The sequence below is a fragment of the Macrosteles quadrilineatus genome, unplaced genomic scaffold (genome assembly GCF_028750875.1).
Source record: "Macrosteles quadrilineatus isolate MER2022 unplaced genomic scaffold, UCM_ALF_1.0 Scaffold_2__2_contigs__length_208266976, whole genome shotgun sequence".
NCBI lineage: Eukaryota > Metazoa > Arthropoda > Insecta > Hemiptera > Cicadellidae > Macrosteles > Macrosteles quadrilineatus.
In genome coordinates, this window is record NW_026542595.1 from 83,385,836 (window position 1) to 83,411,054 (window position 25,219).

The window sequence follows — 25,219 nt, forward strand, 5'->3', positions numbered from 1 at the left end:
GGTTCTTTAATACAAGAAAAGGTCTAACGCCAGAGAGACTTATCTCTTTTCTAGATACAGTATGTAGACCAACATTATGGTTGGGTTCCGAATCACTGGGTCTACTTTTTGCATCGTAGCTAAAACCATTAGTGAATTTTTGAATTTGAATACTATAGAAAGTCAATCCTCAATTTATATTCTCTTGCTATAAACACTTAGTCAGCCGCGCCTATTATTGCCATACATACTATGCCAATTCAAATATCTAACTTCGACCATGCCTTCCGACGGTGTACGGCCAAATAGAACAGATATTACAGTAATTTGGAATTATTTTTTTGAAAAAAATAAAAGTATAACTACTGATTGCAATTTATGCCTAGACGATAAATAAACGCACATTTTATTACAAATTGTGAAATTCAATTGTTTTGAATACAATGTAAGGTGTAAAACTTAATGTGAGAAATGTAAAGAATAAATGTAAACATTGCTGTTTTTGTTGACATGGATTGGCAGTATTTGCATCCCAAAGCTTTGCTACAACACTTTGAAATCCTGGAGGGTCGGCCGAGGTCGATATTGACTCGGGGATTGTTTTGTAGTATCTTAAACATCAAAAACCTATTCCCGACGATTTTTTTGGTCAACTACTTTTGTTGAGTGATTTCTTTTGCGCGAGAGAAAGGTAAACTCCCGATTTTTACCTGGAAAATCATATAGTACAAAGTATAAACGTTTAAAAACACCAGTAAACCTGGCTGTAATTTAATAACATGAACACTAAAAGGTGTTTTAACATTATTTTGCTTTGCAACAAAGAGTGCAAATACAAAAATTACAATTAGCAAAACTTACGAAAGTTGAAACTAGAAGATAACAAGTTAAATCACTCGTTGATAAAAAGCTAATTCAGTTATTATATAAATATAAACCGATTAACTATCCGTTAAACAAAAGTTTAGTCGATGCTGGCGGCTTCTATCAAAACCACAATGGATGTTTTAGTAATTAACTGCCAGGACAAAGCTTTGCATTAACAAACTATAACAGCTTTTTGAGATTGAGCGGGTGTTATTATTTCCACATAAATTATTATATAATTATGTAACTTATGTATGGAGATATTTCTTTAATGTCGGCTAGCTTATTAAAAGTAAAGTCAGTTGCTGCCGAAAGTATCACTAATTAAACAGTTTTAACATTAAAGGAAGCTTTACGAGTGTACGGGTTTGGGGTAACAGCGCCATTAAGTTAATACTACGGTTACTTCAATGTTATGACGTAAACTTACTTTTGTCAAAGCACCTCATCGTAAGCGCCGCGTAGCCCTTTGTATCGTCTGCAACAAAGTTAAAGTTCGGATAAATACAAGGGTATGACAACAGATAAGGTATAAGAAAGAGGGGAGGAGTTGAGAGTTTAAATTTATATGTAACATACATGTATTCTAGGATATAAAACGCCGTAGACAACGTTATTATTGCACAGATATGCCAGTGAAATTGGAAATAATAATTATAAATATCTTTCCATAATGCACGATGAGTTCTGGCCAAGATAACAACTAAAGGGATTGAAGTTGGTAAAAATTCACATTTCTTTGTATGAAGACGTTTTTTGTATTCCAAGTATAAAGAATTCCAAGAACTAAATTTACGTTATCATTAGTGAGTACTACGACTATCCGCAGTACTATCCAGATAATTAGATCAATTCGTTAATACCAAGGCAAAAATGTGGTTCGAATTCTACTATAAACTGTAACTGTATGGGCTATTAATTAACAGCTGTTAGTCACTAACGGCTACAAGATCGCGCCACTCATCTCCATTCATACTTGGCTTAAAATACCTTTATGGTCACCAATTCAATGAAAAGTATAAAGTATAAGTAAGTACGTACTGCTTGGCTAAATACACATTCAACCACATTCTAACGTACCAGTACTACATATCTACGATTCTTCATTGATAGTTTTCCACTTATGCGATTTACACTAATGACTGCAGGACTCTACTTTTTGGTTTGGTTCAGTAGACCAAAATATGCTTCAAAAATATATAAAATACCAGAAAATCATTTACTTTTATAACATGTAAAGTTATTTTTACATTTGGTGTGGCATTTTTATAGGATGTAAAAGAGGGGGTTTTATGACATATTTTTATACATTTTCGCAAACTGTGGCCATTTAAACATTAATTTGAAATTATTATTTTTCTTTTTATGGATGTAAAAGAGGTGTCTAAATTACTTAAACAAATGTAAGAAAATTAAGTACAAAATAAATCCGAATAGAAACAGAAAATAATAGAGTTTAGAGGGAAAATAATAGTAGTCTAACCTAGTTAATTAGTCTTTAACACCAGTTCGAGCGGTATAAATAACATTTTAACTAGTTGCTACTTAATAATATCTAACTATGTTATTAGTGTATTACAGACGGAATGCAAATGTCAATTAAACGAATTAATTCAGTCAAAATTTTCTCATTGAATATAAAAATCTATATTGAATACATTTAGTTACACAGTCCAGCCACGTTCTATCATTGACTATAGAGTTTATAATCGACGGTTCTATACCAGACTAAGTAATATTATGAAAGATGTTTGATCAATTCCCAGCAGAGTTGTAAAATGTCGGAATTTCCGTATTACCAAATTTAACGACCATTAGGATGGATTCTAAAGAAAGTTTTAATGCCACTCATAAAACCTGGATGGAGACTCGCTAATCTCCAGCGATATTTAATATTTATTGCCTCAAGCAGCTTGGAATATTGATTTTTATTGTAATCTTGACAAAGCATTTCTTATTATTTAATCATTGAAATGTAATAATAACGATAACCCCCACGGCATTTTACAACATTATGGAATTATTCTGTTCGAAATACTCCGCATAACTTTGATTATAGTGTACCAAACGTTAATTATGTGCAAAAAGCTTTGCTGAATAGAAAAATGAAGTATAACAATTGGTATAAAGGTATTTTATGACTGAGTTACAAAAATTAAGAAAACTATAAAGGTCTTCTAGGTATATGACAACACCTGATTAGATTTTTACTAAAAGATTTCCTTAAACATGTCAGACAGACTTATTCCCCCATTAAATAACAATAGATTTAATGAGAGCTTAGGTTTGCTGCCACGGGAAGGGAAAAGGTAGTTTTTTTATAAAATATTAATAGCACAGTATGAAAGAAACAAATTTTCTAAATGTATTCAAAACATATTCACAAACAAGCAAACTACTACAGTTTCTTTTTTCTCCATAAGAAAAACATTGGTCTTATAAGAAAATTAAGAAAACTACAAAGTATAGGCTACAAGAAATATGAAAATTTCTGAAAAAATAATTTAACGCAGTGAAATTCCCTAACAAAATCTTGGAAGGAAAATAACTTTAAAAACAGAAAGAGGTACATACTAAAAAGTTATTACTTTAAACATCAACAATGAAAATTGTAGGAAGGAGTTGGGCGAAAGATAGGCAGAAAGTTAAAATAGTACAGTAATAATTATACACATTGTTTTAGAGCAACCTGAAGATGATTTTGTAATTGAAATCCTCTATGTGAGGTAGAAGTCATAAAAAATACAAACACTAGAAAGAGCATGTAGGATACGCTGCAGATTCACATATCTAGAGTAAAGTTAGATATCTCAGACAAAGGAGAATTTTCTTTGTTTTAAAGAACTCACTTTATTAAAAGCTAAACGACAATTTAATTTCAACTAGTAAATTTAACGAATTTAATAACTGGGAACTAACCTAAATACACTACAAGCTTACCAACCATCATGAACAACAGACTGTGAACTGAATAAACCAAATGCAACACCAATATTAGCAACCGAGGATTAAACAATGTCCGTACTCAGGTATGCATTACTCTTTGTTGTGTGCTGTGGAAATCTTGTACTCTGTGTATAAATGTTCCTGCTGTGTGCATTGTGCAAATGGTTCTACAATGCAAATGGATATACATAATTAAAATGTTCCTGTTGGTTGGAAATGCGTCGAGCAATGTGTTGGATTATCAAAACATAAGAAAAGTGATTGTGTGACGTATATAGCAAATATATTTATAAATTTTTTATTGTAACTTGCCCTCAAGTATTATCTATTGTAAAATGGTGTTTACCGTATGATAAATAAATATACATATAATGAAAACTTCATTATTGTATCACTCTCTAGAATTATTGTAACGACTTATAACCATCAACATGTTCAGTAATTATCACGAGTATATTAACAAAAACACTTTTTGGTTAGCTTAAAAGCAAAAAATGTAAAAAATATCCATTCGTGATTTTAATCTGATATGAATCCAACCCGAAATTACTTTTCCACTAAAGAAAACTTCAGTAATAACTTGTTTCGAAATTATGATCCCAACACCTTGTTTTGTATTCTAACGGCGTAGCAAAAGTTTTACGCGATTGTTACGTAAAAACAACCTAAAATTTACAAGTTTGCTATTGATGGTTTATGACCGTCGTTAAAAGTTGCGATGCGACATCGACATTACAACTTTACTGTTTAGGAGTGATTAGTGCTTTTACACACTTCCGATTATTACGTAGGTGGTAAAAACAGTTAGGATATGTGAAACCTCAATACATACTAGTATAAAGCTATCAATATAATTTGTTGTTGTATAATAACGGAACAACTCAATGTCGTTGTAAAAATGTTCGTGGTTTTTTGAAGTATGTTTTGTTTATTTTTGGAGAACGACAAAGACTAGGGAACCTAGTAAACATAGTTTATACAAAGTTGAGCAATGATTTGAGTAACATAAATGCCAATTTATGTTCTTAAACCCACTTTGGACGTGTTGTGTCGAAGAGGAGCAGTATTTTGTAAGTAAATACTGATTCGCTTAATGGCAACAAAGTAAATCTTACACTTTTTACATTTGCTCCATTTAAGTTGATCTTATTTATATTTCAATAATCATTTATTTTTATTTTCCCACACAAAAACAAATAAATTTAACATAGCTACAACTGAGATATATTTATTTTAGCCAGTGTTGGGTGTGTGACTATTCCTACAGGGTTTTCAAGAACTACAATGATTTCTGCTGTCCCCACTTCGATGCGAAGCGAAGGTAAAGTTGCTAGTTGCAAATTAGAATTCAAGAATTGTAAAATAAGTGGATGAATATAATTATGTGTTATTTCCTCATAAAATTACTTTTAATTTTCCCACTGCTTATTTTTGTTGTTTACCTGTACTCTCTATTGTATCCCAGATTATGGACGTTCTTTCCAAAACATATTTCAAAAACATTTACATTTTTATTGTACTTCAATTAATGTAAATAGTAAGAAAAATATTTCTGCTTATTTCTTCACCAAGCATTTCATTAATGAAATAGAAAAGTTATTCTAGTCCAAAAGGCAAAAACATATAAATTCGACACGTGTTGAAATACATCAAACAAATATTTGATTAAATGACTGTGATGTTTATCGTTTATGATTGTATTTGTTGCAGTAAAAGCATCCATTTCTCCAGGCGGAAATTATTTGGCGGGTAAACAAAACTGTTGCTGAAACAGCAATGAACCGTACAACAAATAATCCGCAAACATTAGCATCAGCATTATAATAACTTTTATTGAATAAATGCGTTCCTACTTTAGAGTAAATATTACGGTTCATTTACGAAACATTGAAACGGAATATATGAGTAATATTGAACTTTAATTTAATTTCTTTAACACAAATACCATAATTTGTTTCACAGTTTTCAGAAATTAAATAGGTTAAGTACAGTACCGTCAAAACAGTTCAGAATTAGTATCCACGACCCACGATCAAAGTTTAACTAATTCGTTTAACTTTTTTGGCTAGAATGTTACCCATAGTATATGGGGATACCAAAAAGTTATTTGAGTTCTTTCATTTATCAAAAATACTTCAATAATTCCATTCAGAACAGCAACAAAACATTAGTCAAAATCTAGTTATCTATTATTTTGTAAACATTGTAAAAAATGTATTCAGGATTATAAACAGTGAGGATAATTTGCACAAACAATGCTTAATTTGTTTTAAGAATTAACGGCTGCAGTTCAAATGTTTTACGGCACCATTAAAAGTTCTTCTGGAATCTATTAAATGGTCGTAAACTTTGAAGGACGCAACACTAGAATGTTAGAAGGGCAGTGCTTATCTTCATCAATGGCTTTATGTTCATATTAAATGAATAATAGATCGATTGTAGTCGATAAATATTACTTTCTTTACGCTTATTAAGGTAAATCGTAAACATTAAATAGGTAGTTTACATACATTGTTAATTTGCAATAGTTGAAATTAACTAATGCTATTAAATCCGAATACCATTGTTTCAAAATATAATTAAAAAAATAATATTAGTGTCATGCGTGATTACACCCAACTGAGAATATACCTATAATTATTTCTTATCTTTTAAAAGTTGAACATAAAAAAATATATATTTAAAAATATCAAAAGAAGATATTGGGCTGATTTATATCATTATCGGCTCAGTATCATGGTATTGTACACAGATTTTGAAACCTTGGTACTATAACTGTATGATTTATAATATGAACAAAGTACATAATCATGTATTCATTCTTTCATTTGACCAAGAAAAAAAATCATATCTATTAAACTTTCATGTATGTACATATTTATTACCTACCCTTGAAAGTATCTAAACATAAATTAGCATTAAAAAGTAATTGGATGATCATAATATGGTTTCGTATATTATTGTTGATTTAACAATAACAATTTGCGTACTAATTATGATAGCAACATTATGCTCATAATAATAGATGCACCATACATCGCGCAGCACATTAAATGATATGGAGGAACTTAGAAGGAGTGGAAGAGTGCATTAGGCGATAACCCGCAATGATAGCAATATTTTACTGATAAAGGCCTACAGTGTTTGCTCTCTCTCTGGTTATGATACGTTTTGCACTCGCTGTGTTTGCTTTCCAAATGTATACCTGGAAAATATTGTTTCACAGGTCTCTAGATAGAGCAAAACAGTGTTGTGTTTGGAAATACTGTGCTGCAGTTCAGTTTCATTTTGCTGATAACTCTGACACATATACGTTTTATAAGTACAAAACCAATGTATATTGTACAACTATGTATTAGCAGGTTTTTTGAAGTTTTGATTTGGCATTATACTAATAGACTGAGGTACATGTTAACAAAATTTGTATTGACTACCGGGTGCAAACATTAAAAAACACATTTGAGAAGAAAACTCATTTCCCATTACGTTATTTATTTTTTATTTTTTATTAATGTTTCAAAAAAAATTTCATAGTTTTACTATAAAAGTTTTCATAGTTACTACAATTAGTAGTTTTTAAAATAGCTACTCTACTATTTGGGCCTTAACAACAGTACAATGTTGTACATTTTGGATGTATTTTATACGTTCGACAACAAAAACAGTGCAGAAGCTTATCTACAATTGTGAAGTCAGTGTTGCCAAATATTTTGATGCTTACAACCTTCCGCGAATTTCCTACGTATACACATGAGGCTGTTATATGCTTGATATTCTGTGTTTTCGGTTGGAGTAAAATACTGGGAAAGCGAAATAGTGCTGAAAACAGCTGTTCTGCCTGTTATAATCAGAAAAAAAATATTCATGTAAAATTAACCATTTTTGGAACTAACATTTTATAAATAACAATAACATGTTATTGTTTGTACATAATAAATACAAACTGTTTTGCTAAAAGTTTTAACTGTACACCTTTGTTTCAGAAATATTTTGTAGAGTATAAGTGCGGAAACTGTAGAAGAAACGACAAGCGTCGAAAGGTTATGACAGAAAGCAAACTGTGTTAGTTTACTTTGTTAAAACAATAAAGTGGGGAATACAAACGGTAGGGAAAAGAGCCGCCGGTGTTTTAACTAAAAAGCGGGAAAATTGATGATTGAAAAAGTTATGGAAGTGACAACCAAAACTTTGCAATGTCGACCTGCGACTGGACATTCTGTTCAAAACTTCGCTGTTTCAACAACGAAACATTAATATTTCACTCTCGTTGACGTCTTGAAACGAGTTATACGTTTTGTATACTCTTTTAAGATTGAAAACAAAAATCACTGTAATTATGGTACTGTAAATGTTAATTCTAAAAAAAACGTATTAACTAATTGACATTGGCGACCAGAACTACTTGATACATTGATAAATTAATTATTAATTATAATTTGATGTAAATACATACACAATTTTCCGTAAGCTGTAACTCGTATTGTAGTGGATGACTCGGTTTCAAATTCTATCAAGTCGTAATATTATAGTTATGTAGTTATATACAGTAGTAAACAAGTCGTATATAGTTACATCTTTCAGGGGATTAAACGTATCCGTGCACTCAACAAAATTAATAGCAAATTGTCGAGTGCAAGGCAGACTGGCATCGACCGTCGCGGAACGTTCCCAATGACCGATAAATGTAGGCCTAAGTTACCGTTAAATATCTGTGTTGACGTGTTGTGTATTACTTGAGTGTAAATAGTTTGACGACATCAAGAGATGAATTTTTTAAGCTCATGACTCGATATTTGGATTTCGAGATAGAAAGAAGCAAACCCCTGGAACATCCAATACAAGGACGAGTGTGAGCTATGACGGAGAGTTCGGTATGTACAATATTATCATTGTTGAAGTTTATTTTTGGCGACGGTGATATTACGTTATCTCAGGCATTATTACTGCCATTTTCCATCTCAATTCGTATAAATAAAACAAAGATGCACCGTTGATATAGACTGCAAACAAAATTATACAGGGTGTTAAAAAAGGCGGGGTCATAAAATATGTGTTAACTCCTTGGGTCTAAAATAAAAGAAAATCAGGAATACAACTTTTTCGAAAATCACTTCGTAATTAAATATCGACCATTTTGTATTTTTTATATAAATATCTTTATTTTTGGATTGTTTCAACCTTAGTCAAACTTGGTGTGGATGTAAAGTTAGAAACTAACCCATGATAGAAAAAATTACCTTGATCCAATTTAAAATTTCAAAGTGATGGCCTTTTTATTTTTAAAATCGTTGAAACATAGGTTGAAACAATCCAACAATAAAAATGGTTATGTAAAAAAATACAAAATTGTGGATATCTGGTTGACGAAACGATTTTGAAAAAAAGTTTTATACTTGATTTTCTATTTTGACCCTCAAAGAATTCCTACGTAAATTATTTCCTCACCTTTTTTAAGCACCCTTGATGAATAAAATCAACACAGATAATCTATTAGGTCAAAATGTCCTCTACAAATATGCAGTTATTGCCAGGAGAGGTGTTCCAGTAATGCTGATAGACGTATCTGTGTAGTACAGCAGTGTTGTGTGTCGTGTGTCCGTGTGTCATGTACGTGTCATTGGTGAGCGTGACACACGGGTCATGCGACCTGTGACACGCCATAACATCATGTCTCGTGAGGCGACTGTGACATCAAGTCAAATATTCTGAGAAAACTCTGGAATAGAGTAAACAAGCATTACAAAAAGACCTGACTAAACAAAATCACAGAAAATCCATCCTGTACTAACAATGTATTGTAAATTAGCATCCACTGTGTAAGTATACCTTCATAATACATATGGAAATGTACACACCGTGAATATAACACAGAATATCATTTACTAATGGTTTGCTGTAGTTAATTCCGTTCGGGATCTTAGTAAAGAAGCAAACCTGTTACTAATATACTTAATTGGAGTGTACTTGTCAGTTTAATTATAACTGCACTAAGACTAGATTGGTCGATTATTGTATTTGAAAAGTAATCGGTATTTCTATCTTTTAATGTCAAAGAATCCATCGATAGCGGTTGAATGTAGGTCGCTTTGAAGAGAGTGAAATGCTGAAGCACCCTTAACTTCAGACAACCCCCGACCGTACTAGAGCTGAGGCGTAGTCTGAACTTTGATGTCGAGAGCTTTTCTTGAAAAGCTATTATTTTATCACTGAACAAAAACCTTTGTTAAAATATATTAGTTACACTCATGAATATTTCATTCTTGAACATTTTCATCGATGAACATTTCTGAATACATTTTCCTTGTTTTATTGAATGAAATGATTTTTTTTTAATTCGGTCATTTCGAATACTTACACACATGGTACTTACGTTACAATTTGTCTGATAAGTTGTTATTATGTTTTTATTGAAATTCAAACATCACAATTTGGTAAGAACAAATTGGCTTCTTTTAAATGTAAGGTTAACACGTAAACAGTATTTTTGTTGTGTCATGTTTGTTGGATCAAAATTCATGGAGCCTTAAATGCATCCCTTTTATAGGTGGGCTATATTATGCCTACATATATGAACACTTACCCGTGTATTTAACACGAACTACAATATATTTGTTACCTCTTTTTGCTTAATAATATTATTTAAGTTTACATTCTAAACAAATTTTGTAATAAGTTAAAACGCAAATCCAAACTACAATGGATCTAATAGAATGTAACAAAGTTGACGCGATGTGGCATTGCTTCTAACAGATAATAGATGTTTGATCAGACGAGGTAAAAGGGTGACAAGTCTGGTGATAAGCCTAAGTGAAGGCAATATTTTACTGATAAGAAGCACAGAGCTTGTATTTGTTCCCATCCGTTTATGATCACCAGGTACATTTACAGACTTCTGGAATATGATTATTTATTGCTCCGTAAAAAGAGCGTAGAATAAAAAAAGAAACAAGTATAACTAGAGGCTTTAGTATAATACAACTACATATGAACATACGATATTGTCGTTTATGTTAACTCAGTGTTAAGGGATAAAATAAAAGCTCTTACTTCCTAGCCGGGCCCTTTGTGGGTTTAAATATACTCCACCTCTAGGACTTTGTCCCATTTTTTTAATTAACTTAATTTATGTAATAGGGTTATATTTTGTAAGATATTAAACCAAATGTTGGTAACAGATGTGTCCAGCAATATGCAAAAATATTTCGTTTTACTTATTTGTATTTATTTATTTGTATTATTTATTTGTATTGTAACGACTATTTTACCCTCTCCTTTGAAATATTATGGACTAGAAATAAATTTTCAAACATAAGTTACACATTATACAACAGAACTCTTGTTGCACCTTTGGTCGTAATGCTTTTGCGAATTTTTACACTAGGCATTATTTGTTGTTCGAGGTTGTACAAACTAGAAAATTACATCCTTTATTTATAAAACGACAAAATACGATAATCTTTTGGTTTATAAGACGTAATTTGTAACAAAGCACTGTACGAGCGTGGTTCGATTATTAATTTTAATATTACGAAGAAAATATTTCATCGGTAAAAAAGTGTAAAGGTGCAGACTTTTTTATATGTTTTTACATACATAATCTATATCTTGGAATGGAAAATATAAATCTTAAAGGAGCGAACTATCTGAATATTCTTTTACATCAATAATCTAAGTTTCGAAATTAAAACATGAAAGTAAGGTGCAAACTCTTACAACTCAACCGTAAAGCTTAAGTCACGACTCCCGTAAATTAGTCTTTATCAAGGATCAAGTTGTCTTGTCAACAATCGTCAGTCTTCACCATCTGAACACTTGATTGTGACAGAGTAGTGGCAGGATACTTGGCACATCTGACGAGTGTTTCAGTACACATGACTAAGCAACTGTAAAACTAAACAAACTTTATACGTTTGTATTGTTTATACTTACTCATAAATATTACACATGCAAAAGTATATACGCTATAAAATATGTTTCCACTACTAAACCAATTGAGCTGAACATTTGCAGAAATAGAGCCAATATACTGCGAATGAACATTGGCATATTTCTTTTTTTAATTTACATGAATACAATTTATATTGGTTACCCATATTTGTAAAATCCCCCAGTTTGAAAACTGTTTCTCTATGTTTTATTTGCATTGAGGAAATTTGTGTGGTATTCAATAAGCTGGTTGTGTTCCGTTAATTAAAAAATGTAATTTATCAAACGTTTTGCAGAATTTTGCTTATTGTTTCTGCGAAATTTTAATAGTGAGTTAGTTATCTAAGAATTAGGGTAAAACATCGATCTCTAAGAGATCGAGTAAATGTTTTATAATTAAAAAGAAACATCAAAGTAAAGATCTCTTAACCGCCATAAACGTTGAAAATGTAGGTCAACCCATTAGCCCAGAGATTATGCTTCCGATGTAGCATCAAAGTTTTATTACTCTCAGTAATAGTCATATCAGCTAGTTTGTATGGTTATATAATGGTTGATTCTGCATCAATAACTATATTTTGTCTAGCATCGCACACAGCTAGTTTGAAAAACAGTTATTAAGTTATAAAAGGGTTAGGGTTATATAAGGATTATGGCTTCATTTTATTGGTGATAAATTCTTCATCTTGGTGACCTTAATAGTTCTAACTTATAATTTAAACAATGTTATATGAATATGGGATGCTTGTAATATTTTTAAGCACTTTAATTAGGTTTTGCATCCTTATTAAGGCCATATTCCCTACATTGCTAATATATTCTACCGGGAGCAACTGAACTAGTCGTAAAACGTGGGGACTTTGGTTCCAACGAACACAGGACGAACAATTCGATCTATAGCTATTTTAATCCGATGTAATTCAATCAGAACATTTAAATTATGTCTAGTTACAAGACTGGAGTAGCCTGATAACAAAGTAACGTGACCTTATCTCTGGTTACGTGACGTCACGTTGTTTTTCCACGACCAAGTTTTAATAGAATACTTCAGGCATTGTGAAGTTTGAAGAAGGTATAAAGTAACAATATAAAGTGAACACCTGGCTCCATGATTAAATAATTTAGTTTTTCATTTCAAAGTTAAAAACACCCCATAAGGTTAAACTTCGTGTTTAAAATTGTATTTTATTTTGACACTAAACACAATAAATATATCCACAGGTTATGTTTTTGATAGTTGATACTTAAAGTAATAACCGCATTTTAAGCATACGTTTGAATTATAATACTAAAATATAATGATTTCTAATAACTATCCCAGTTACGAAGTTATGTTGCTATAAACCAAAGACTTAAAAAGACCGGACCCAAAATAGAGTTAAAAGTGTCCCTAAAATGTTGTGAGCTCTAATTCAACACGAAAAATGAAAAAGAATATGTGCTGTTGAAAAATAATTTGTTGAATGAGGCAATTTAGATGGAAAGTAAAAATGAAAAGCGCGCCACTTTGTATATGAGACGTACAGACACAATGCCTGTTTGTTGGCTTTTACATTGCGTCACAAGTTTTTATCGTGGTAGGTTTTACCCTTCTTTCAACGAGATCCAACCAGAAACACACGATGTATGGAATTATAATTCCAAACATCATGGGTTAAATCGATTGTATTCTTACTATTCGTTATTTCTATTTAACGCATATTTAATGTCGATTGCCTTACAAATGGACTGTATATTGTATAGAGACTATTTAATCGTTTTCGATATCATAACATAAGTATTCCTTAATTGTTATGTATTCTTTAATTCTGGAATTGTACGTCTGTTATCATATACGAAACCACTGCACTAAATTACCTGACTAATGAAATTCTACATGATACACTTAAATTACTCCATGCTAATACAGAGGCTATGCGAAATGGTAGCTAAACAATGGTTGCAATAAAACTGTAGCTTAAGTTGAAAAATACAGAATTTATCGTCAGTGTTATAACAGTCTTCTGCAGTTTATTTTTTAAATATTCACTTTTGTGTTAACAATTTGTAAACGAAGGATGAACAAATCTACAAGTACTTTACAACAGCATATCCTTGATTATCTAACTGATCAAATGATGTATAAAAGCATAATAATGGTACTATAAGTCCCTGAAATGTTTTGAAAACAGATTTACACACGTTTTTCTACTGGAAGGATCATTTTTACACTGTGCATAAATTTGAACGCATTAATGACACACAAGTCTAAGAGGAATGACGCCATTTCCTACTAAAGGAAGCAGAACTTGACATGAGTTACTGTTGATGTAGAAGGGAGAGTTAAGCCTGGTGTTATCAACTCGACCCTGTAATTTACACCGCAATCTATCCAAATTCTACATACGTTAAATACTAGAAATTTTAATAAAATTTATGTTTATTGCTTCATTATTGTAAGCTCCTTAAGTATCTTGCATTAATACACAAAGATTCAGAAATGTGTTGGTTATTATGCTTCTTCCTGGGAGAAAACAATTGATCTTTAAATTGTTCTACTCCGGATAAAGGGCGGACATTTTGATTTCTTAACTAAAGCTGTATGATTAGTTGAAGGCCCCCTTTAGCGTTCATCCTATCATTCGTCTATATTGTTTTCCTGATTTGTTTTCAATTTATTAAGGGTTTGGGGGTTTTACCTGTTTTCTCCGCTTTTGTCAGCAAACGGAAATTTGCAGTAGCTATGATCTAACATGAAAAATCGAATAACCCAAAAAGACAGACATTTGATGTAAATAGACAGGCGTTTTACTTTTCCTCCACAAATGTTTCAATCATTTGGAAGAAAATGCTTGGTATTGTATCCACACACAATAATATTTCAAATTACTCTATAATAATGTATATTATATGAAAATCCACATGAATTTTTATGGCAATAGAAAACCAACACCATAAACTTGGCTGTACCAGAATCTAAAAAAAAAAACAAAAAAACGATATAACTAAATTTTTCTTTCATAATTTCGAACGTAAAGGAGGAAAACTGTATTCATGATGAATATACGTAACATTTATTTTGTTTAGGGTTGAACAATGTGGGTTAAAAGTTCGCCACCGCCCCAACGCTATCTCCCCTGGCCGTTAGCTTCCGGCCGCCCCTAAGGACGACACCATTTATTATTTCATCTTTTCCGGTTTCTTTTCACGCTGTTTACTTGTGGCTAAATAAATCATCAAATCCTGACTCAATCCTTCAACTCTCTTGGTGGTAATCAGTCTTTGTCACTTAGAAGCAACAACACGTTAGACCAATGTTTAGACGATTATAAATAGCATAAATCTGGTATGGTTAAAAACTACTAGTGGCTCGCTCGTATAGACTTGAGCACCTGAAACTCCATTGTAATACAAATTATTTTAATATTATAATCAATCAAACTAAAAAAAAAATATCAGCAAATCAGAATTTTTTAGAACACTGTAGTTTTATTTGGAGCAATAGTTTTTATTGTTTTTGTTTCAAATAAATAATTAAATTCCTTCTGAAGGATTAACTGTGATCTAAGAAACTTTTCATCGTTCATGAGTAAATACGGGTTTATTTAACTATAGCTTAGCTTTGCCGGGGATTTGGCCTTGTGACTCATTAATGGTAATACAAAAATCTACCTGATTGGTAATGGACTTCGTAACAAATGGAAACTCATACCAGAATCTGTTGAGAGAAGTAATTCTTAGTACAAATATAATTGATTAAAACTCCCTAACCCAGTTATTACTCGGGACCTCATTATAATTAAGTTTTCGTCTATTTAGATCTTTTAAATGGTGGCTAGAATGTATCTCCATTTAGTTCAATATTGATAACCTTTGCTCGTTTTTACGCATAGTAATTACCTAATGGAAAGAAGAATGTTGACGGTACAATAAGACAATAAGACAATAAGACATTTTATTGACCGTTAAGTAAATACAAAATACAATAGGTCTTGTCAATTTTAAAAATAGGCCTAATAAGTTAGCTACATAAAATAAGAAATTAAGAAATTATGGCGAGTCAGGTACAGTGTGGTATTGGCTTAAGGACTATTAAACAAACATGAATCATAAATAATTTAAAGACAAAACAATTAATAAACATTTCAGAACAAAATAACAAAACAAGCCTAAACTATCACAATTTCTCGCTCAAAGTATTCATCCACCGAGTACATGGGATTTTCCTGTAGCCATTTGTAAAATTTAGTTAGAAACATGTTATCAGACTCTAAATTGACTAGGCAAGTTGGTAATTTATTGTATAATATCACAGCCAAATAATCATGATATTTTTGTGCCTTACCTAACCTACATCTAGTAATATCTATTTTGTCCCTAAATCTAGTATTATATTCATGAACATCACATCTTAATCTAAAATTATCAATCTTTTTTCTTAAATTTCTAATGACTTCGAATATATACAGATTTATCACAGTTAAAATACCAGTTTGTAAAAACAAAGGTCTGCAGTGTTCTGACTTTGATTCATTTGCCAATATTCTCATAATTCTTTTCTACATATTCTTTTCTTTACATACCTATTAAATCTGTAATCACAGATTCTTTCAAAGAAGAATAGGCAAAAGCTTTCTAGATATTCCGCTATTTCTAGCCGTCTAAAAATAGAGATTTTGAATTTTTACCCTCTTCCTACTTACAACCAATTCGAATTTGACGGCCACAATTTTTACGCAAAGAGTCGATTGTGAAATTAAATATGTAGATAATAGAGTTTAATATTCTTGCACGAGTTAACATTAAATGTTCTCGTGAAATTATCAAGAATAATACTTGTCTTATGTATCTCTTTGGGTCCACCCACGTGAAAACCAAAACAGTAACATTGACTCCACTATGTTTATACACAAGGTACATCATGAACTCAGACAATATACAAATATCTCCAGGCTATATCCGTGGATTTCTAAAGGTTAGAGGTGGAGAGTAGTACATATTGATTCTGTCTCCATGTAAATAGTAGAACCACAATATTTACATTGTTATATCTACTTTGTTTAAATTTCGACTGGGATAATGGTTTCAATTTTCTTATACAACTTATTATATTAAACCAAAAGGAGTTTTATAACACTATGGGGTTATGTTGGTGGTATATAACTTTTTTCTAGAGGTTTTTCTGCAGAGTCCTATCTACAATAAGAAAACGGGTAAAATAATTAGTTAGGATAAACATACAGATAAACAGTAGATTTCCTTACCTAATTTTAGATTCGTCAAACATTAAAATGCTATTCTTTTGAAAATGTTATACGAATACAAAGCCACAATAGCAACCCTCATACAATCTCTCCTATTGTTCTCGAATCTAAACTTGCTTCAACCCACATACACTGAACTGGGCGACAACAGAATAGTTCAAAGTTATTGTATCCTGACCTAAGTAAAATTACTAGACTAAAAACAACATAGGTTGAGGTTACTTTTAACTGTTTGGCGATACTTGATTATTTCTTAACAAGTTTTTAACAAGAATACAAGAAAATTCACTACAGTTTGGTACAACTATAAGTTATATTTAAAACACCATGGGAGAAGGTAATACGTAATACACTTATTTTTCGCAAAATTTGCAAAATAAAAATTCTATTCTATAACTGTTTAGATCAAATATTTAATTTCGTATGAAATCAAAATACTGATACTTCAAAAGGCCACGATCCCACTGTAAGGTTTTTAAAAACTGTTGAAACAACTCCGAGTACGTGCCCAAAACGCATCGTGGTCTAATATGAAACTTGGGCTATCTTCCTGCCAAGCAAGTCGCTAATAAATTGTGACAGCGGTTCCAAAGAGGAGATTAATGGTGTTCTATGCTACTGAAGAATGGTGTAAGTACAAAAATAATGGAACCTCGGCTGATTTAGTGTTCTGACTCTTATCATTTTGTGGCAAACAAGAAGTAACAATTTCGGTAGAAAAGAAATAATTTTTTATGTACCACCTTCACATCCTAGGACACTAGTCCTAGCCCGGAACTGTTTTTCACATTACTTCAAGCTAGTACTAGTGAGTTGCAGCATTATCACATAAATCAAATCCATTGGTGATTGGCGGGATTTAAGCCTGGGACCTTGGGCACCGTAAACCCATGCTCTACCATTAGACCAGTTTGCTCCCTGATAATAGGAATACTAAACGTCAATTTTATAATCAATAATTTATTTATGTTGCAGTTTCTTATGGAATTTTAGCCATTGTAAAAGCATAGACAAAAAGAATTAAATATGGTAAAAGACACCCGATCTACATTGCTCAGCTGTAGTCAACTTTTTATTCGAAAAGTACTTTGTCGAATGAGTCACTTACAGAGTTCGTTACACTCTACAATTATGTTTTCTTCGTTATGTTTTTTATTGTGACTGTTAATCTATATATATGAAATCAAATGTATGCTTGTATGTATGTATGTTTGTTTGTCCTTTATGGACTCCGAAACCGCTCGACAGATTTTAATGAAACTTCCAGGCATTATTAAGCATTATTCAAGGATGGTTTGTGTGAAGTTTGGTGCAGATACGTCAAAAGGGCTCCGCCCCAGTGGCTCTGGAGTTTCACATGTTAACCTTATGAGTACTCATATTTAAATGGAATTAAAGAATCTTAACAGCTGGTTGAACTAAAGAATTTGATTCTGTGATGTTCAATAGCATTAAAAAGTTGATAAGTTTACCAACAGGGTGCATTAGGACAGGACGACGTCTGTCGGGACTGCTAGTGTGACATAAAAAATACTATAATTTTCATTCGAAATCAGTAAAGTTATCCTGTAAGTTGCCCTTTGTTAAATTTTTTGCTTATTCCATAGACATCTTCAATTTACATTGGCGCACTCTTTAGGTGAATCAATTTGAATGCGTTTTTTATTCAATAACTGAATTAGAATTCTATCGGTACGCAAACCTTTTGTACGCGTAACCATTACTAAACTATTCACATTGTTTTATCATATTCAACGATTAAACACTAAAATATTTTACTGATTCCAGTTGAGTCGTTTGTGAAATACGTAATAATAATCAACCTCACACAAACCTTAAAATATTACCTAACGCTGAAATAAGGGAGGTTTCTATCCAACAATGTTTCAGATCTTTACTTTGATGTGCCAGACCCGGCCTCGGGCACAGAACAGCTTTACACTCTCTGAATGTTCCGGGTTAATGTAAATACCATTTCCACTCTTACTTTTACAATTTCAAACAACTGAAATAGTTTGGGAAAGTACTTTGTTTTAGGGTTAAGTTGAAAAATCCTTTTTCCTTTAAGATTAGAGTAGTTTTAGTATTATTTAAATACAATTTGACACAACTGGAATAGTTTGAAAAAATACTTTGTTTAAGGGTTGGGTTGAATAAACCTTATTTCTTTAGGATTAGAGTATTTTAAAACCAATGGTTAAGTTGGTTAAGTGGTCTGACGGGTTAAGTTGAATAAGACCTTTGTAAACATAAGAGTATTTTTAGTATGATTATAATAACAATTATAAGATTGCGTATCTGAGTTTAAAAATTTTATCTTTGCTTTCTAACAGAGAGTATTTTGTTGATTTAATTTTGAAATTTGTGATGACAGGTGTATTATTCATATAAAACAACCGAATAATTTATAAACACCATAAATAAATTCGATTACAGCATGTTAAAGAAATAAATACAGCGGATAAGGTACTTGCCTGTTAAGGAGAACATTCATTATTATCGATGATTTCTTTTCGATATGTCGATATTTTTTTTCTTTAAGATCCATATTCCATCTGTTTTAAATGTTTTAATATCTTCAAACTCATTTAAATTACAGACAGTCAGACAAACAGACATAACAAATATGTCTAAGTTATACTTGGTCCAATAACCGAGTTATTGAGTTATAGCTCGTATTAGAGAATATGATTAAAAACTAATCTTGTTTGGACAAAAATAATAGCCTATATATCGGATTAAGAAATGAAACTATTCTAAACTAACCTAACATAACTAACCGAACTTGCTATAGGCTAAGATACCTTTTCAAAATTACGGTTGATAACAGAAAAGGCACATGGGGAATAGGCTATCAAACGGAATTTTTAAATGTTACAAAATGAAATGAAATAATATTTTATTTCCCATAAACTATATACATATAATTACATTGTATTTTTTTACATAAATATAATACAGCAAACATTACTAACTAGATACAAAAAAAAATATATTCTGTAGAAATAAAGCGAAAAAAGTGCAAAAAAAATACGTTCTATAACAAAGGAAAAAGTCTACATAGGCAGGGCCTGTGCGTAGACTCCAGTTGCGAAAAGGTTAATTTAGATGGGAGGTAAAAAAAATTAATAGGAAAACAAAAAATAATTCGCATAATTTTAAATTTTAAAAAAATTTTCTTGCTTGAAACTACAGCAAGTTACAGCAAGTTTGGTTAGTTAGGTTAGTTTAGAACAGTTTCATTTCAATATAAAATTTTTTTTATTGTTTGTTGATACTGAACAATATTTATTTATCGTAGTTGTCAGCTGATAAGTTTCAATTTGTTAATATCAATATATCGAAGAAAAAAAAATTGATACATATATCGAAAATAAATCATCGATAATAATGAATGTTCCCTTAAAGAGAACAGTACCGCGGATAATTATAACCGTGCACCGTTTTGTTTATATACAGTATTGGTGAACATGTGTATGTCTCTGATGATAAATGTTCTTTGAACGATTTCAATTTACAAGCATGTTGATGAGAATTTACAATTCGTGTAGGTCTTGGGATAGACGTTGGTATTGGTTTTAGAAAGCAGTTTCCCTGTGTGAGAAGAGTACAATAATAGACTAGCATCATAGATTAAAGAGTAGAATATCCCTGATATATGCTATAATGTCATACTGAAGTAATATAAATCACTGCATTCGTTTGGATATTTTAAATTTCCAAGGTTAGGCTAGGTTAGGGATCCAAAAATTCTAAAGATGACACAACCTCTAGGATATTTTTCACTAATTTACTAAACGAATTACTACTACCATATTGGTAATTTTCTTCATTCAATACAACAAAATAGTCTAAACCGTCAATTATTTATATTAATCGACTATTATTGCATTGGAATTTACTATACGTTAATGTTCAGATTTAACTGAATATATACATTAATGTCTTCAATACTTTGTTTGGAATCTTTAAATTTGCATTGTATTAATTTATTTTTTATCAATTTTAGCGAATTTCCCTATAGGGAAGTAGCTATTACCGTAGGTCTCATGGTAAGACCTAAGCCCGGGACCGATTTACTTTTTCATTTTGATGTCCCCAGAGGCCAAAAACATTATTCGTTCAAATTTTTATATATCTATATATAGAGATATATATATGTGTCCATCCGCACGATAACTTGAGTAATTTTTGTCTGATTTTGATAAAATTTGGTTTGAAGGTGTAAGGCGGGATAAACTTGAATGAGTTCGCGAACCAGCATGATCGGACTATGGGAACGGGGGTTTATGGGGGGTTTTATGGGGTAAAAATAGGTTTTTCCCATTTTGGACCCAAAAAACACAAAATTTCACAATTTATTTTTAAACTATTTTGTAGAGCTTAAAAAAACAAATAATTTAGTATATTGAAGCGTTATTATGCGCCTAATTGTTACGGAGAAAATTCAAAAAATTGTCATTTTAAAATTCCCATGTTATTCTTATGGTGAATAAGTCAACTGTTGTAGTTTGCTTGTTTATGAACATATTTTGATCGATTTTGGAAAATACTTTTATTTCTTACTAAACTATTATCATTTTATAAAAAAAATCTTGTTTACCCTCCCTGTTGCAGCAAACCTAAGTACTCGTTAAACTTATTCTATTTAAATAGGAAAAGAATGTGCTATTTTTATGGAGGCATTTTAGTGTAAATCTAATCAGGTTAATGGAAATTCGCTTAGTCTGCAGATTTGCTGCGGCGGGGGTATTTAATAGCTATTATAATACACGGTGTTAAAGGTTTTACCATCGAACAAATATTTGTTCGATGCACCATAGAAGCACCATTCGAAGCATCATAGATAGTGTTTCGTACATATGTACGACACGCTATCTATGGTGCTACAAATAATATTTATCACTTTTTTACGCATCTGTACTTTTATATTTAGGATGTATTATATCATATTATTATCGTGTGTCGTATTGAAATACTTATAAAATAAGTATATGAATTTGATTTAAATGTAACATGATAACCGCGGCCAAGGCTTGGGCGGTGGAAGTCATCTCTCGTGGGGATGTCGTCCATCATTTCATTCCATCTCTCCTGCCTCCACTGACGCGTGTTACTTGTGGTTCTCATCTCACTGCCCAAGTCCCTTCACAACTTTAGATAGCCGATATTGGTAAAACCACTCTCTTAATCAAAATAATCAATCCTTAATCACTGCGCTAGATGGGAAATGGAAAGTAACTATTTAACATTTGTCAAATAATTAAACAGTATTTTTACAAAAATTCAAGAATAAATAGAATGATTATATATGAAATTATATTATGGTTTATATGTAAGTCTAATGTATATTATAGTTTTGGGGTCCCTACTATACAAAATTCGTAAAATCCAACTGTTGTCTAACCTGTAAAATATCAATTATTGTTAAGATAGCATATTGTATATTTGACACAACTACATTTGGTGTTTAAGTATATGAAAAGGCCGTTCGGCCCTAACTTTGCCAGTTAAAGTAAACATTTTTTCATTTTAATTCATTGATGTAATTTACGAAGTCTGCTCAATACAGCTGTGAGAAAAGTGGAAAACCATTTTCATCAAAGAGTAAATTTCTTTAAAATACTCTTTTTTTATAACTATAATCAACAACATAAATCTATTCAATTGCTTCTTTAAAAATGTGACCCACTTCGGAAAACGTAACTTACTACCTGAACAAATATATTTCACAAACTTGAATGCATCTTTTATATTTCCTATTTTCAGATCTAAAAACTGTTTAAGGTCTCTATTTTGTTACCCGGCTAGAATAAAAATGTTGGATTAATTTTGTAACAATGTTCTAATAACGTAAGTCCGTGGGATACCTATTTCACTGAGTGGGGCCCCAAGGAAATGTTTTTGTGTCAGAAAAAGTGATGTTGCTGTGTGTTGGTTTGCCAACTTGAACACAATAAATTGAAAACACTTCAATCAGAATTATTGTTTGTAACGTTGATTTTTAAAATACATTTTCTACACTACCCTCTTTTCAGTCTTAGTTATCATACGCAGACAAATTAATTGAAATAAAACACGTTTGGTGTGTCATAAGTTCTCACTTGATGATACTAAGGAAATATCGGCAACGGAACTTTATCTCGGCCAAAGCAACAAACCTGGCGCTGTTCCCAAACAATCACGATCCTAAGGACATGCGACTTGAAAATGTCTAGAAATCCTACTTTACTGAGTGGGACTTGGGGAAATGTTTTTTGTGTCAGAAAAAGTGACGTTTTTGTGTTATGATTTGCCAACTTGAGTAAATTGACACACTTATGTTTTTATTCCTCGGAATTCCATAAACCGATCTGCTGATTAAGATTACGATTTTTTTCTTGGTTTTTTACACTGTCTAAAGCCTTAACTAGACCTTAACTAGGCTTGTAACGTTAAGGTATAAATCGCCAAAAAATTAGAATAAACGTTGTTGACAAGTTGAGGATTGCATTGGAAAAACAACCTACCACATCAAAATATCTGGATTCGAGCTATTGACCAAGCCACAAAAAATTAAATTCATTTTAAACTGTGTTTACACATTTGTATGTACTCGTATGAGTTATTAAAAATATATACCTACTCCTTTAATTTTCAACTATTTTTAGTAAAAACAAGCACTAGGGAAAGTCCGGTAGTTAAAAAGTCATCGTAGTCTATTAACAAACAATTATTGATGATGAAATAACCCAGATTGAAATGTAGATATAAGGCTTAGCTACTGATCCTTGATCTTGATCCTACTCTTGAGTAATGATCTGGCGGGAATACGGATTGCCTCATTTCCTCCAGCTCAATCCTTCCTTAGCACTCACTTAAGCATTGATTTATTAACACTAACCTCACACCTGCCTTGCAAATGTCAAATCTTTGATAGTTCACTATACAAAGGGTGGTATGTATTACGCACAAAATACGCTCTTTTTATTTCCAATGAGTTTCACATTTGTTTAAACGTTTTATATAACTCTGAATTTAATTTAATTAAAAATGGAAATCTTTGCTAACGAATAAACTCCAATATCTTGCTATTTTGTCCACGATTGCTTCGATTGGTTTGAGCAATTATTTTATGAAATTTGCATTATCTAGATTTAGAAACTGTTGCAAATTATCTGCTTCAATAAATTTTGACTGGAATCCAATTTTATAGACTTCAATAGACTTATATAAGCGGTTATATAAGTCTCTTGAGGGATTAGGGGAATGTATAACAAAAACTACTTGTGCTAAAAGCTAGACGAAACCACTAAAACTATCTTAAATATAGAATTCAATAACTCATATGCTAAGTCTAGTCTTAAACTTTTCAAACAAGTAGAGAAATACTATGTTAGAAACCTTAAAGAACATCAAGGGCAACTAATTCCCTCATAGGCTATAATTCATAAATGTGTACAATCAAATGTCAAGTAATTTTAACAACACAAAGGATAATAAAAACTTCCTGTGTTAAAATCTCGATGAAACTATCTTAAATATAGACTTCCATATCTCATTTGCTAAGTTTAGTCTTAAATTGCTCAGAAAAGAGCAGAAGTACAATGTTAAAAACTTAAAGAACCTCAATGACAATTCCCTGCCTTGATTTAATTTTTTTTTTTTACGTGTACAATCACAATTGTAAGGATTGTACAATTTAAAGAATATACACAAAAGCAGAGCTTGCCAACAATGCAGATGTTTCCCACGTACCAGTTGGACACTACAAAACTCAAACTTTACTAAAACTATTCTATCGTTTGACATTTATGTTATATCTTTCAAGAATCTCTATTTAGGTCGGTTCCAAGTGACTTTGGCGGGATTCGTGTGAGTGATGCAAGGACATGTCCAGGGCAAGAGTGACCGTGCATAAGTTTGGTAGTTTAAGTAGGTGAGAGTGAAACTTGCGGTGGACTTTGATGGCCCGGACACCACACTGAGATACCGAACTGTCGATGAGGAAGTTCCATCAGAAACGTTATAGCTAAAATAGAAAATATCCGATAACTCAACATGAGCAAGGTAAATTTTAACGACTACGGCAAAAATCATAACAAACAGAAACAGAAAAGTATTAGAACTGTTAAGAAATAGGTTTCGATCCATCAATAAATATAAGCGTACAACCATAGATGTAAAACGAGGTGTTTAGTCAATGGTAGCATGAACATAATCTGGATTTAATCCATATACAATAATTACTTATGGCTAAGAAACTACCCTATTGTGAC

The 25,219-nt window shown here is 31.5% G+C and overlaps 1 protein-coding gene across 1 annotated transcript in view; it reads right to left on the minus strand.

Annotated features, from left to right (window-relative positions):
- The window catches only part of LOC128986920 (leucine-rich repeat-containing protein 24-like), a 78,817-nt gene that overhangs the window by 34,561 nt on the left and 19,037 nt on the right, over positions 1–25,219 (minus strand). Inside the window, exon 2 of the mRNA XM_054407532.1 lies at positions 1,277–1,324. The gene's annotated coding sequence lies outside the window, so the exon portion shown is untranslated. The remainder of the gene's footprint in view (positions 1–1,276; positions 1,325–25,219) is intronic.